General features: G+C 38.9%; 1 protein-coding gene across 1 annotated transcript in view; it reads left to right on the top strand.

The window, feature by feature from the left end:
* LOC132701041 (uncharacterized) overlaps nt 1–14,678 on the top strand; it is a 180,091-nt gene that overhangs the window by 29,179 nt on the left and 136,234 nt on the right. The window lies entirely within an intron of this gene.

Genomic DNA, 14,678 nt, shown 5'->3' with positions numbered 1-14,678 from the left:
ATTGTGAATTCTGCATTTAAATGATTTTTATAGTTAGAATCCGAACTTTTATTTTCGTAAAAGTTCTACCTGTTTGTCCGATATAAATTTTGGGACATGATCCACATTTCAAATTGTAGACTCCGAATTTTTGAGTTTCTCGTGATTTAGTTTTATTGTTTTTTAAAAATTTTCCAATGATGTTTTCAGTTATAAAAGCAATATTAACACCAAATTCAGATGTTTCGAAATTTTCTGGCCAGGTTCTCCTATGTATTGTAAATTTTGGATTCGGTATTTAAGCGGTATATTAAGTAGTCTGTGGATGAAAAAATAAAAGGCAGTCATTTCGTATGTGTGAGGGTGATTTGAGCTATTATGAATTAATATGTCCGTGCGTGAGGTTTTATGATAAATGGAAAAATTTAATTGTTCTATAATTTAGTTAGAGTTATGTCCAGAAAGTCTAAAAAGTTATTTAGTTCCGTCGGTAAATTTTATACGCCTATGTATGGAGTTAATATTATTCAAAAAGTACTGCAGTTGTTTTTCCGTTCCAGCGAAACAAGCAAAAACACCAAAGAAATCTTTTACTCAGAGGATGTTTATGTAACTGTGAAAATCTGAACATTTTTTGTTCTAATTCAATTGTGTTAAATGGATTTTTAATTTAATTAATTTAATTAATTTAATTAATTTAATTAATTTAATTAATATCATTTTACTTGCATGATAAGAGAGTTTTAAGCTGATTCTTTGGATCTATATAAAGTGTACCTTTTTTCATTTAGGTTCATTTAGATTCTGGCATGCCTTTCTGTTATAACAAAAGTATATTGCATTTTTATTGGCTGCAAATAATATTACCAGTTGTTGTGTCGCATTTCCTCTAAGCGTGTTGAACTTGAGCCTGTGAGACAAAAACACGTTACTTGTCGATATGTTTATTAGTTTGCATAATTATAACAATAATTGTGTCACTCGATTAATTGAGCGACAAAGTTGTAGTTCGTAAAAGGAAATATCCGATTTGATTCGATTCAATGATTTACACCTTTAATTTTTATATATAGACTACCACAGGTTATTTTTACTTCTTCTCATTTGAAATTTTTTATTACGGCATTAGTCATAAGTTATAAATGCACTAGAATGTTTCAAGGAAGAGTGCGGGACGAAGTAGAATTTCTTGCAAGACACGTTTCATACAACTTGTTTATGTATGTAATATATTTGAAAAATATGCTTTGCAGTCTCTAAAAGGTTGATCGGAAGGAAATTTATGTTCGACTATACATATCAAATACTCTTGTCACAAATACAGAACTTATCAAAACTCTAGATTTACACTTGTTCTTATAAATGCATTTCACTGGTTGGGATCTAAAAGGAGAGATCAAGAAAGGCGTCATCGTCAACAATTATATCTTCTAAAACTAGGTGGTGGGTTCAGAGCCTGATTATGCTGGCACACATCAGATTTGAATTCATTATTTCTCACCTTCAATACACGGGGATTAAGAAATCAGGTAATTAAAAAAGTATGCCGTTTTAATAGTTTTACATTCGTTTGGCTCGGCGTTCAACAAATTCCAGAACGGATGCATTTACATTTTTCCAGCGCGTGGTTAACTAATGGCATTACATTGCTCACGTAATATGTTTATAATAATGATGTTAACGAAACCAATCCCATATTTCGTTGGTAGCCTACCGTTGCAGAAGAGAAAGTAAAACAACTCGGCGTAACCTTTACGCAAGTTATGCCAAGGTTGAGCGCAAACATGACTATCGGATTGACTGGAACACACGAAAATGTGCGGAAAACTCCTTTTTTCCTTGTAAAACTAAGCAGAGAATTTATGAAGACTAAGTATGGGATGTGAACTTATTATCGAAATTATTGCACTGGAAAGATTGGAAGGTTGATAAACGATCACCAACAAGAGTAGTTATTTTTGTTATTCAATTTGCCATGTTGACGCTTTAGGATGTTTGTAATTGTGGTATAGGAAACATGCTGTATGATAACATTTTATTTAATGAATAATGCTATATATCAATGTTGATGGTTGATGATGGCTCCCAGCTGTGGTTAATTCGCAAATTCGATGTTTGTTGGCGAAAAAAGAAAAAGAAAATTGAAAATAATGTGTAATGGTTCTGATTGGTGGTTATTAAACAGGGTTCTTCAAACTTGATCGCCTGTTTATGGAGAATGGATACAGATAGCTCTTCAAAAATTGCGGCCATAGAAGCTTGTGATTAATTTTGATGTACACTAACTTCATTTTTTCTTGAACAACATCTATGATGAAAATAATTCTTCCTTTTAACCGTTTTAGATAAACATTCGAAATTTTGTTTGCGGCTCTCGCATACAGGGTGTTTACAATATTCTGCACATTTATATTAATGTATTTTAAGCGTGAATTTTAAATGGAGCTATCTGTGTAATACTTGTAAAAGTATTATACGATGCCGGACCTATTTTAAACTGTTTTGTTATTGTGTAGAAATTATTTTCAAACGATTTATTAATATAAAAAACGAAATGGTGGTTTCTGAAACCGAAAAGTGATTTTTTTTATTTGAAATATTCTTTTTTAATAATAACAGACGTGGGGCTGAAGAAATAGAAGTGTTAGCAATTTATTATTAAGAATTTTATTTGTCTTTCAAACTCTAATGACTGTACAAAAGTACAATATTCTTTATTGACTTCTAGGCATCGAATTTATCGTATATTATAGTTTTTAAAACATCGCTATTTTTCTGAATTTATTTTCACCCATCGAGTGTAAATTTTCATGCATTTTTTGTTGTAGCCTTACTCCACTGACAATATAAAACGAATTTAATAAATTTGTCGATGAATGCTATCGAACTGAGCTGTATCGTCATGGCTTTTTCTTTTAACTCAAAAAAAGTTCAGAACAGGTATTGTACGATATAACACTTTTGGATCAGAAAATTTAATTTTAATTTTTATTACCAGAATCAAATACAGAGGATTCCATTTAAAATTCACGTTTACTTTAATTTTGTATATTTTGTAAAATCCTATTTCATTTTAAAAAATGAATTTGGAGTCTATTTTAAAAATAGAGATCACATTCTCCTATGGGCGCAAACCGATATTTAAAGGCCTATCTTTATCCATTCGCCATATGTTTCTAACGGGCCATCGAGTTTCTGAAACCCTCTATATAATACATTGCAAATCAAACTTTAACAGCCAAAAAAGCAATTGTCAATTAAAATTGAAAGATATGTAATTGAAGTAAAAAAAAGTCGGAAATGAGGCGCAAAACCTTGAGTTCCGGCTCTGTGACATCAATATCTGACGACACTCATTTACTTAAATTAGCTTTCGACCTTAATTCATTTCACACAGTGAATGAATTAAATCGTGTGTAAATTTTAATGACTATTTTCTTTTCCAAATTTACATGAAGTTAGTGCAAAATTTGAAAGTGAACTACTGATATTGGGAAAATGATGTTTTCTTCAAAGATCGGTTTTCGGATCCATCCTACCGCTTAATTTAAGGCAATCTATTTATCAAACTCGTTGTCTTTTATTTTTATGTGCTTTATATTGAACAGTGGTGTATTCCCGTGCAAATTTCTTGGTGGGATTTTTATTTTTGTCTTCAACGTAATTTCCTCACGCTTTACCTAGGATTTCACGAGTTTATTAAAGTTTTTGGCTTTGCCGGGCTTCTTTTAATTCGGATTTGTGAAGGAAGCTCCTCATAGTTCTTAAGTAGAAGCGAAGGACATCGTTTCTATGTATCTTCTTAGAACTATTGATTGGTCAAAGGGTCTACGTACGCGTAAGCGTTCACTGTTCGGTGTTAAATGGAAAACATAACTTAAGTATTAGTAGATGTATAGTGCCGATATAAGCAACAGAAACCGTACATAACCTCAATTTCCTAACCCCCCCGCAGCGGGGGCCCCCCGCGCGTGGCGTCCTAGTGTCCCCCCTGTCTCCCAGAGTGCGCTCCGCCCCCCACCCAGCTTGTGTAGCGTCCTGTTTTGCCCCGGTTCCGCCCGTCGCTGCTAGATGTCGCGCGCTTGTGTAGCGTCCTGTTTTGCCCCGGTTCCGCCCGTCGCTGCTAGATGTCGCGCGCTCCGACCGTCGTAGGCCCCCCCGGTAGAGGGCGGTGACGGTGCGGCACGGAGACGGTGTGGCGCGGTGACGCGGGTGATCGGGTCGTCGGTAAACAAGTCGAGTGACTTATACAGAGTGTCTCAATAATCACGGTTTAATAAAAGAAAAACTATAGATACAATAGTAAATATTTATTAGCTCATATGTAGACAACGTAATGCTTCGTACAAGCGGTGTTTCTGGTCCATGAGATTTTCTACTTCATCGCGGTCGAGGATAATTTCGTCGCCATGATCCCGTTTCAGTATCAACTCACAGCTCTCTTCTTCGTTCGAATAGGTCACCTCGATACTGCTCCCGATGTAGACTGTTATGTCGTTCCAGAACATGATTTCTCCCACCTCGTCCTCCAGAAAGAACAAAAAATCCCAAAAATCCTGGACTTGAAAATCTATGTGCTTGTTCTTGAAGATGAAACGGACACCTGAATTCTTTATTTCGAAAATCGTGTTTTCATCGATAGTGACCACTTTGTTACACATTGTGACAAACAGACTGACTTCGGTATCAAATTCAAATGTACTTATATATCAACAACCCCCCACTATCGGTGTAATTAAGAGAGATATTTACATTTAGTCAATTTGAATAAGCATTTTGCCAAAAGAAGCAAACAAGCGCACGTAGTTACATATAGCGGGATTAAAATAGTTTTTCGATCTGCCGAGATGTTGTATTCGTTACCGCAATTGTCGTTAACGCCGCCGCTGGTGTTATTGGAATTCTTGATAGCGATCGTTTGCCATTCGCCGTGGTCTTCGTAGCTCCGGTTCGCGAAAACGAAACGTACCTTGTAATTTAAATACGGCTTATCTGCGGTAGTGTTATTCGACAATGTCACGCTAAAAGTTTGTAGCTTGTCGATTCCGTTGACCTGAGCGAGTTGCATACGCGTCCACGTATCGGGCCAAATGCACCGATTATTATGATTTTTGAAACAAACGAACGCTTCAATCACATCCTTAGGTTTATGTATATAGAAAACGTTTTGTACCACAGCCGACAACAAAACAAAGTGAGCACTTAACAAAACCATGTTTCTAGCCCGAATGAATCTATCCTAGATCTCGGTAACTGCTTTTATAACACTCAAACAATAATGACATTTATTCTGGGGAGGTGCCGGGCCGTCGATATGCATTTTGCTGTCCGGTCTGTTATAGTGAACAAAGCAGGGCAAATGAGTTTGCAATTCAAAATTGTTGCGATGTCGTACTGGTAACTTATGCCACATATTTAACAAATCGTGCGGTCTCACATGCTCCAAGAAATGTTGCACAGGAATCAATTCAAGTTGATCGGTATCCAAGCTTCTAAAATCGTCGAAGAAAACTAACTTCTTATTCATTGTTGTGAAAGATCGATAACTTTCTTAACAAATCCCTAATTTGTTTAAAGACACTCTCTGTGGGACAATTAATTGCGACAAGACTCAAGTCTATTTCACCGACTCTCGTTAATTTATTCAAAAATTCGTTGTATTCGTAATACGTTTTCTCTTTGAAAAAATACAAATGTCCGTTGGTGTATCGAAACGCGCCCGACAAATCGTCGGGCAGACCCGGAAACAGTTCCGTAGTAAAACCGTGTTCACTCGCACTCAAAGAACACTCGTCTATTTCTGCATAGTAGCGTTTACCGTAAAATATATACGTTCGACCGCCATACGTATTAAAAATAGCGTTCACTGTTTTACCCGCAGGCACACCCAGTCGCTGGACGCTTTGTCGGTCGCCCACTACCGTGAAACTCGGGAAGTGAAGTAAATAAAACGAATCACCGGTGACTACCAAAAGTTGTCCGTTGGGTCTCTGGTAGATATGCGAAATAGGAGCGTAAATAGGGACATAATCTGATATCATTTTAGGTTCCATGTAGACTTTATCACCTAATCTTATTATCCAAACCCATTTGTCGTAAAATAGATACATATGATGGTTAGACGTAACCAAAAATATGGATGGATTTACGTGACACAAATCTGGTACTTTTGTTTCGTTTTTCCCTATCGGAGGTTTCGTAGTTGTGGTAGTAGTGGTAGTTGATGTTGTTGTGGTCGGAGTTGTTACGCGGGCGGTGGTTGTGGTTTTTTTACCATATAAACGTTGAAGACCTGCAACATCGTCGTATGACAATGTCTTAGAATTTAAGCTATACCAAGGGTACATAATGGCATTGCGATCGTTACTGTGCGCCAAACCCAACGTATGTCCAATTTCGTGGAACAACACAGTAAACAAGCTCGTTTTTCCTCCGGGCGCAGGCACTTCTAAACCGTAGTACCAATCTTCGGATTTATCCAAATGAACTTCCACGCACTCTTGTTGTTGATTTGGAAAAAATGCATGTCCTAATATGTTACCCCTTCCGTCAAAAGCAAAAGGACAGGATTCGTTCCCTTTACATCTTATGCTTTGTCTGTGGGTAGTATATTTGTCAGACATCAAAATCATTATATCCGGCTCTGAGTAATTTAAGAAAAAATTTAAATTTGATTCATCACTCCATATTTTAAAAACCTCGGTTGCCAGCACTTTTAACTCTTGATAGTGACTGGGCGGTACTTGAATATACCAATTTAAATCCGTTTTCTGCCATCGCGAAACAGTCGTGAAGGCATTTTCTATTACACCACATCGGGGTTTATTTATTAGTTCGACGGTTTCGTTATTAAGAGTACCATCCACCGGTAAATTATAGAAATCCTGAAAATCCATTAGGGCACGTTGCAAACTCGACGCATTGATCTGCGTTAAAGATTCGTTGTCGTTAGGTGAAAGGAATCCGAATTTTTGTAAATATTCAATCACACCTTCCTCGGGCAGCGCGGCGACTATCGTCGACACGTCCGAACAGGTAGTAAAGACAGCGTAGCATAGCAACAAGACTCTCATCTCGTTCAAGGTCAGTAAAATACTAAAATGTATTCGGTTCCTAGCTAATCTTTTATAGGTAAAATAACAAAGAGAAGTGATGAACCAAACGCTTTTAGTCGCTATTTTGCGTGAGATGACGCAGAATATTACTCGAGAAATGGAACGAAAAAAGAATTATACTTCAATAGATTACAGTTTCGCAGTTTGTATTCATATCATAGCATTAGCGTGCTTTATTTTTACGTGTAAATGTATTATTAATTTTTTTGGATTGAAATAAAAAGTCTTATTTAAATAAAGAAAGTTTTATTTCATACAGGGATCCTTGAATACAACCAATTATATAAAAGGGCAGAATTTCTCAACGCGCACATGCGCAGTCTTCCTCCGGAGTGAAACATGCAATGGGCGTGATCCGGTTGAAATTTCGGCGGATTCAACCAATTATCATCATCGAATTTCTCCACGTTAATGACTCTGCATGCGACATCCTCCTGATCCATTTTCGACATTAAAAATTCCATTTTTGATCTTCCTCTCACGTATATCAAGTCAGCATTTTCTATCAGTAGTCCGATCAACGTATCAATGTCGGAATATTGAACAAAACCAGAACTGTATTTGAGACCGTGATGATATTGTTCGAGCCAGCGTACCGTTCTTTTTTCTGCACCGGTCAACGTGCAATATTCACGCGGCGGTTTCAAAACGTAATGACTAATTTGACATCCATTGTAGACAGCCATTTCTTTAACGACAAATCCATCTTCTAACTGGAAGCCTTGAATATCTACCGCAACGATGCGCATTTTTAATATGACTGGTTAAGATTAGGTTCCTCCGGCGGTATTTATGTTAGATTTCGAACAATCTCGCTGAGCGGTAGTTGTTCCACGATACAATCGTGAATGATGATGCAATAGGCACGTGTATTCGCGGGAAATCCCTTTTTTGCTTCGATGTCTAACTTTACGTCGACAGTGTTGGATTTTACACTGTCGTTTCTTCGAGAACAGTCAATGACGAAAATCGCGCAGTTTTTGAAAGCCATATAGTCAAGCAACGCAGTTTTTTCCTCACATCCCTTATAACTGGGGTAGAAATCCGTGTAATTGTGATGCGCTTCCACGAAGTCATTCTTTTCAAAATCTAATCGTAAACGTTCGTGAGGGTAATATTCTCCGTTTAGTGTTAATCTTATATCCGTTACGTCGACGTGATCGAAAAGCGTCGCATTTTTCGCTTCGTTGTCTTTGCGATTTGTTTGAAAAGCGACTATTACGTATCGGGGGCTTTCGATAGCCGCGCACGTCTTGACAGACCAAATTTCTTTGGTAGAGCCCGCGGTTAGGGCAGGATATTCATGAAGTTCCCATCGTCTATAGGGTATCAATATGGGTTGATCTAATCTAATCGATTTCAGCAGAGCCAATTTGATTTCGTCGTTTGGAAATATGTGCTTGACCCTAAGATCGACACTATCAATTTTTAATTCCGCCGTTGTTTTAATTGCACTGGCCGCAACACCGCCCATTGGTTTAATTATCATACAATTTTTGTCATGTCTGGCTCTTACCAATCTTATGGTTTGTTTTCCACAAGTTATCATATTATAATCATTAAATATGTTTAAAAAGTGTCGTAACGGGATTCGCATGCTAAAATGTCCATTTTCTGTATCGTGAATCGCATTTTCAGGGAAATTCCAGCCGGAAATATCTAGATGCGATGAGTCATCTTTCGAGTAACATAGATAACCTCTAATCGTACTAACTATACCCGGATCACGCACGCTATCCACTTCTTTCCCATTCAGCTCGTACGATATAGTTTCAAAAAAAAATGCTCCTGCATTGTTTACAAATTGCACTTGGTCGGTTCCCGTGAGACGTTTCAGCGATCCCTTAATGCAAATAGCAGCGTCGTACATAAGCAGCCAGGCATCTCCTTGATTGATCGTGATCTCAATGGTGTCGTTGTTCAAAAAAGATTTCACAAAGGGATGATAGGTGCGGGTCTCCACGCGCTGGATAGATTCATCAAATTTTGGCTTTCTGTGTATGTCGAATATTTGATTCGATAACATCGTAGCCCAGTGATCGGAGAAATTGTTTGTTGCTCAATGTAAGACGACCTTTACGGATACGCCTCGGTTTTGTTACTAACCCTACCGTTTGGATGTTCGCTTTTTTATATTCACCAGCGTCTCCGATTGAGTTGAAAATCAACATTACGTTAATTTTTTAAGTTCCAATCTAATGATGATTTCTTCACCTCGGAAATTAACCAACTCAAAGTTTTGATCCAGAACCTGTAGGGTAATGTTGTAGATTTGTCGTTTGTTTACTGGCAAGTACGTTAGATATTTAGGAGTTTCGTCGATGGCGTACCCCGGATCGACGGACAAGGCAAACTCGTAAATTGTGTGCGAAGGTCTGTCGTTGTAGAACGCTCCAGACGTTATGTTACTATCTACATGTATCGTTCGCACTTTTATTATATCCACGGGTAAATCTGAGGAATGCATAATATTGGGCTCCAAAATTTTCTGTGAAAACCCCAATAATTTTCCGATACTGTCCGAGTGTTGTTTAAAGTTTACCCCGTATACGGGGCTGTAGATTTCACACTTTATCGTATTATTGTTGGGTTTGATTGATATCTCCTCTATTAACTTTGGGATCGTATTCTTCTCTTCCTTATTTTTTGGCAGATGTTCGTTAATGTAGGTTTCAATGTCGCTAATTTCATAGGACCCGGTCGGAATTTCAATTACGTTTTCTTTATTGTTACCATCGAAGTAGTAAAATTTATTCGAACCCTTATCTATGTTGGGAATGTTGTTGTAAGAGTGGAATCCAATCAGCGCTAAACCGTACTCTACATCTTCATCCAACTGCAGCGGATTGACAAAGTCGATGGATAATGTCGACGTGTTCCCTTTTAACGTAAATATGATCGACATGTTGACTGCTTATAGGTCCGCGATTTCAGTCCTTTTTATAGAGAAATTGCAAACACAAATGACCGCAATTGTATTGCGTAAACTTTTGATATCTATCGTGATTATAGTAGATATTGGCGCTGTTGCCGAAATATTTAACAAGTTCTGCGGGTGGTTTAAGGTTACCGAAACTGTCAAAATACTCAACATCGTTTCCCTTCCTCTTTTTGTATGCTACCCAGTGGGTTCCTCTATTTCGACGAACATCCAAATTTACGATTCCGCATTCTTGCGATCTGATTCGACGGGGTAAACTATCTCGCATAAAAACACCCCTGAAGTGAGGAATTTTTAATTTGCGCGCCAGAGATATTAAATCGACGTCGTATAGAGCCCTTCTGGGTAGCTTTATTGGGAGTTTTTTTGTTTCTTCAGATAAAGACCGAATCCGCCGCGCGGACTCTTTTTCAAGAATAGACCCGATCCCTTTTTTCCAATCTCTTCCATAGCTCGGTTATGGCGGTTGGCCTCTTCGAGTTTCTTTCGTGCGTTTTTCGCATCGATGACAGTTTTAGCGATAGCAGCGGCTCCGCCCGAGAGCGAACCTAAAGCCCCTAGCGCTCCTAATAACGGTAAAAGTGGTAAAATACCGCCCGATTTTGATTCGAACGGTATAATTCTAGGTACCCTAATTTTTTTACGTCCTCCCGCTTTTCTTACAGCGGCTCTGCCAGCTCGAAGCGCTTCCAGTGCCGATCTTCTAAGCATTTTAGGGTTATCGATATGAAACAATTGTTTCTTCTTTAATGCATTGCGAACCTTTTTCACGACACCCTGTCGAAACGAAACAGAGGGACGCCGTTGTTGACCCATACCGAGCTTACGTTTAGTTTTCATAGTCGCGGTGACAAAGAATGCGGCAGCTTTTTCACCAAACTTTGCGTCTTTAGATTTTACTCGCTGCCACGCACGCGTTTCCAATTCTTTATCCGCTTTATGACGTTCGTCTAACGATTTGTTTTGCGAATAGGCAATGTCGTGTACCTTACACGCAGCGTCCAAAGGATTCACCGCGCTATCGCCTCGGTTCAAGCGTTTTTCCAATTTTGTACCGGGACCGCAAAACTGGTAACCCGGAATGTGTACTTCAAAAGGTAACTTGTTAATAAGCGTGTTAACGAGACCACTTCCGGACGCGAAGCATAACATACTAATTAAAGGAAATTGCTTGTGTCGTATATATATACGAGGTGTCTCGAATAAACATTGTAGTCATGCGGGTGGTGCAGCAGAAACTCAAGCTCCCCATCGATAATTTAGATTTGGTTTGCGGAGATGGTTTCTTTAACAAAAGCAAACACGGTCAACTGCTACCCAATTCATTTAGGGCGGTGTTTTGCGGACCTAGCGGTTGCGGCAAAACCAACACCATGTTAGCGCTACTCTTTAACCCCAACGGGGCAAGTTTCGAAAATGTTTACGTCTACTCAAAGTCGTTGTATCAACCAAAATATCAACTGTTATCTCGCGTATTGAGCAATGTCAAAGGAGTTGGATATTATCCCTACAGTGAAAGAGACTCGATAATCGACCCCAGCGACGCGAAAGAGAATTCTCTGTTTATTTTCGACGACGTGGCGTGCGACAAGCAAGATAAAATTCGCGAGTATTTTTCGATGTGCCGACACAAGGCCATCGACGCTATTTATCTCTGTCAGACATACTCCAAGGTACCCAAGCAATTGATACGTGACAATTGCAATATTGTCGCGTTGTTTAAACAGGATGACATGAATTTACGTCACGTTTATGATGAACATGTCTCACCCGACGTTTCATACGACACGTTTAAACAAATTTGTTCCGAGTGCTGGAAAGAAAAGTACGGCTGTTTGATAATTGTCAAAGATTTCGACGTAAAAAACGGACGCTACCGCAAGGGTTTCGACAAATATATAAAAGTCGATATTTAATTGTCGATAGAAACAGTCATGAAGGCGACGTCCGCCGACATCGCCGACGCGGCGCTAAAAAAAAAAGTAAACGAGTTGTCTAGATCTATTCGAAAGAAGTATTTAACATTAAAATTGGGTAAGAGCGAAGAGGATGCGTCAATTCGGAAGCTTTTCAAACCCGTCAGCGAGCCGCTAGAACGTATAGCAAAAATAAAGCTATCACCGTCACCGGCAGAAATAAAAACTGAACGTCGAGGTGTCAAGCGGGAACACAAAAAGGAACCGAACGAAGAAACAAAAAATAAGGTTAACGTATCATTTTTGCCTATGGAAGAAATTCAGGAAACGCCGGATCCCAATAAGAGCGTTGAGATGCAAAATATCGATGAGGAGGAAGATGATGTGTTTGACACATCGAGCGTGGCCAACGCATCCCTTCAATCATACCTGGAACAATATCCAGAAATTTCCCATTCATATATTCAAAATTTATGGGTAAAATCGCCCGACACCGATATTGTTTACGGACCCGTTTACGACAAAATATCATCCAAATGGTTTCTCGGCAATAAATCGCTGGATTTTCATCAAGGATCTGGCGATATTATTGTAGACGGCGAGAGATATTCCGGTACCCGCGGCTTGTATAATTTGGTGTTTTTAAAAGATCCCATAGCATACACAAAAGACGATTTGGCACAATATAAAAAAATAATGGAGGCTACCCAGGTGCACAGGGACGCGATCGGACGTCTGAAAGGCGCATCGACTGTACCAAAATATACCAAGGTCATCCGACCCTTAATAAAATCTCAGTCGCGTTCGTACTCGTACAGCGGTCAAGGTTATAATATGCGTTATAATGACGCTCCTACTGAATATGTATACTGGGACGACGTCAATGAACTCGTAGAGCGTCTGAAATTACTAATCGCGTCGAAACACGCAGGCAACACGTCTCATGATAACGAAATAGTTTCAATCGTTGAAGAGCTAAAAGAATCAGGTTTTATACGTTAGTTTAACGATGAGTCTGGACAAGTTTGGACGTTCTAGCGCGCTGCGCTCTAAACGACCCTTCACTAATACTGTGATTAGAAGCGCCCTCGACTATATGCCAGACGGAAACGTCAATATGAACAATTTAAAAATTTGCAATGTCCAAACGCCTAGCGATGACGGTGACGTGGCTAACAAAAAATATGTGGATGAGACAAGTAATTTATTAAAAATTGCATTGAGAAAGATTATTGGACAGAAACTCGAAGCGTACACGAAAAGATTACAAATTGAAGACAAAACTAAATTCTCGCGTCTTGAAGAACAACTGAAAATGAGTAGCACTACACTCGAAAATGAAATTATGCAGTTTCGCGAAGTTTTCCACCAAAAGCTAAGCGAAATGAGCGCAAAGAAAGATTTGGAAAAGCACATGACAAAAGTCGCCGTTTTGTCACAGCAATTTCATGATATTGTAACCAAAATGGAGCGACTTACGAACGAAAATGAGAATATAATGAAGGTATTGAAACAAAGGGTTTTAAATCCTCCATCGCAACCGAACACACATTATGAATAAAGAGAAGGTACAACTGGTTCGAGAACTGCACAAGCCGGCACGCAGAAATTATGCTCGCCGCCGGACTATAATACGAGGGATGGATGACCTGTGGCAAGCGGATCTGGCCCAATTAGATCGCTACAGCAAACAAAACAGAAATTTTAAATTCGTGCTGGTTGTGATAGACTGTTTCTCAAAATATGTATGGTGTCGCCCGTTGAAAACCAAAACCGGGGTCGAAGTCGCCAAGGCGTTTTCCAAAATTCTCAAGGACGGACGGCACCCTCAAAACTTGCAAACGGATCTCGGTAAAGAATTTTACAACGACACGTTTCTGAAACTTGTGGATAAGCATAAAATTAACCACTATAGTACGTATAGCATAAAAAAGGCCTCAATTGTCGAACGGGTGATACGTACCCTCAAAGAGAAATTGTTTCGACATTTTTCTTTACGCGGGACGTACAAATGGATCGATGTGCTCGCCTCTATCGTTGATGAATACAATAACACAAAACATAGAACGACGGGTACGAAACCCATCGATGTGAGTAAGAGCAACGAAAAGAGAATTTTGAAAACCGCGTATAGTAGCATAAAAATATTCGGTCCTCGTAAACTTAAAGTCGGCGACATCGTTAGAATCAGCAAAGTCAAGCACGTTTTCAACAAAGGTTATACACCGAATTGGACCACGGAATTGTTTAAAATTGTTAAAGTACGGGTTACTAACCCCGTAACGTATTTGCTTCAAGATATGCAGGGTAAACCCATAATGGGCGGATTTTATGAAGAAGAATTGCAGAAGACAGTTAACCCGGACTTATATCTCGTCGAAAAGGTGTTGCGCAGACGAGGCAATATGGTTCTCGTGCGCTGGTTGGGATTGGATAAGTCGCACGATTCGTGGGTAGACAACGTAGACGTTTTGAAATAAATTTAGTCTCGATTTAGAAGTTCTGACATAAATACGTGTATATGATGGCTCAAGAGAAAATTGTGACATCCAACGAATTGTATAATTTATTGGAAAATTTCGAGTTGCAATTTCCTTCATCAGAAGTGCTCCCGTCCAGCTTCGTTCCTGTAGAGCAACAAACCAAAAAATCTGCGACCAAACGAAAACAAAGTGCGTCGGTCGTATCCCGCAAGAAGAAGAAGAAAACTACCACAAGTGAAGCGTT

This window comes from Cylas formicarius, unplaced genomic scaffold, assembly GCF_029955315.1.
Source record: "Cylas formicarius isolate icCylForm1 unplaced genomic scaffold, icCylForm1.1 PGA_scaffold_4__25_contigs__length_36172078, whole genome shotgun sequence".
NCBI lineage: Eukaryota > Metazoa > Arthropoda > Insecta > Coleoptera > Brentidae > Cylas > Cylas formicarius.
This window is presented reverse-complemented; position numbering and strand designations above follow the sequence as displayed.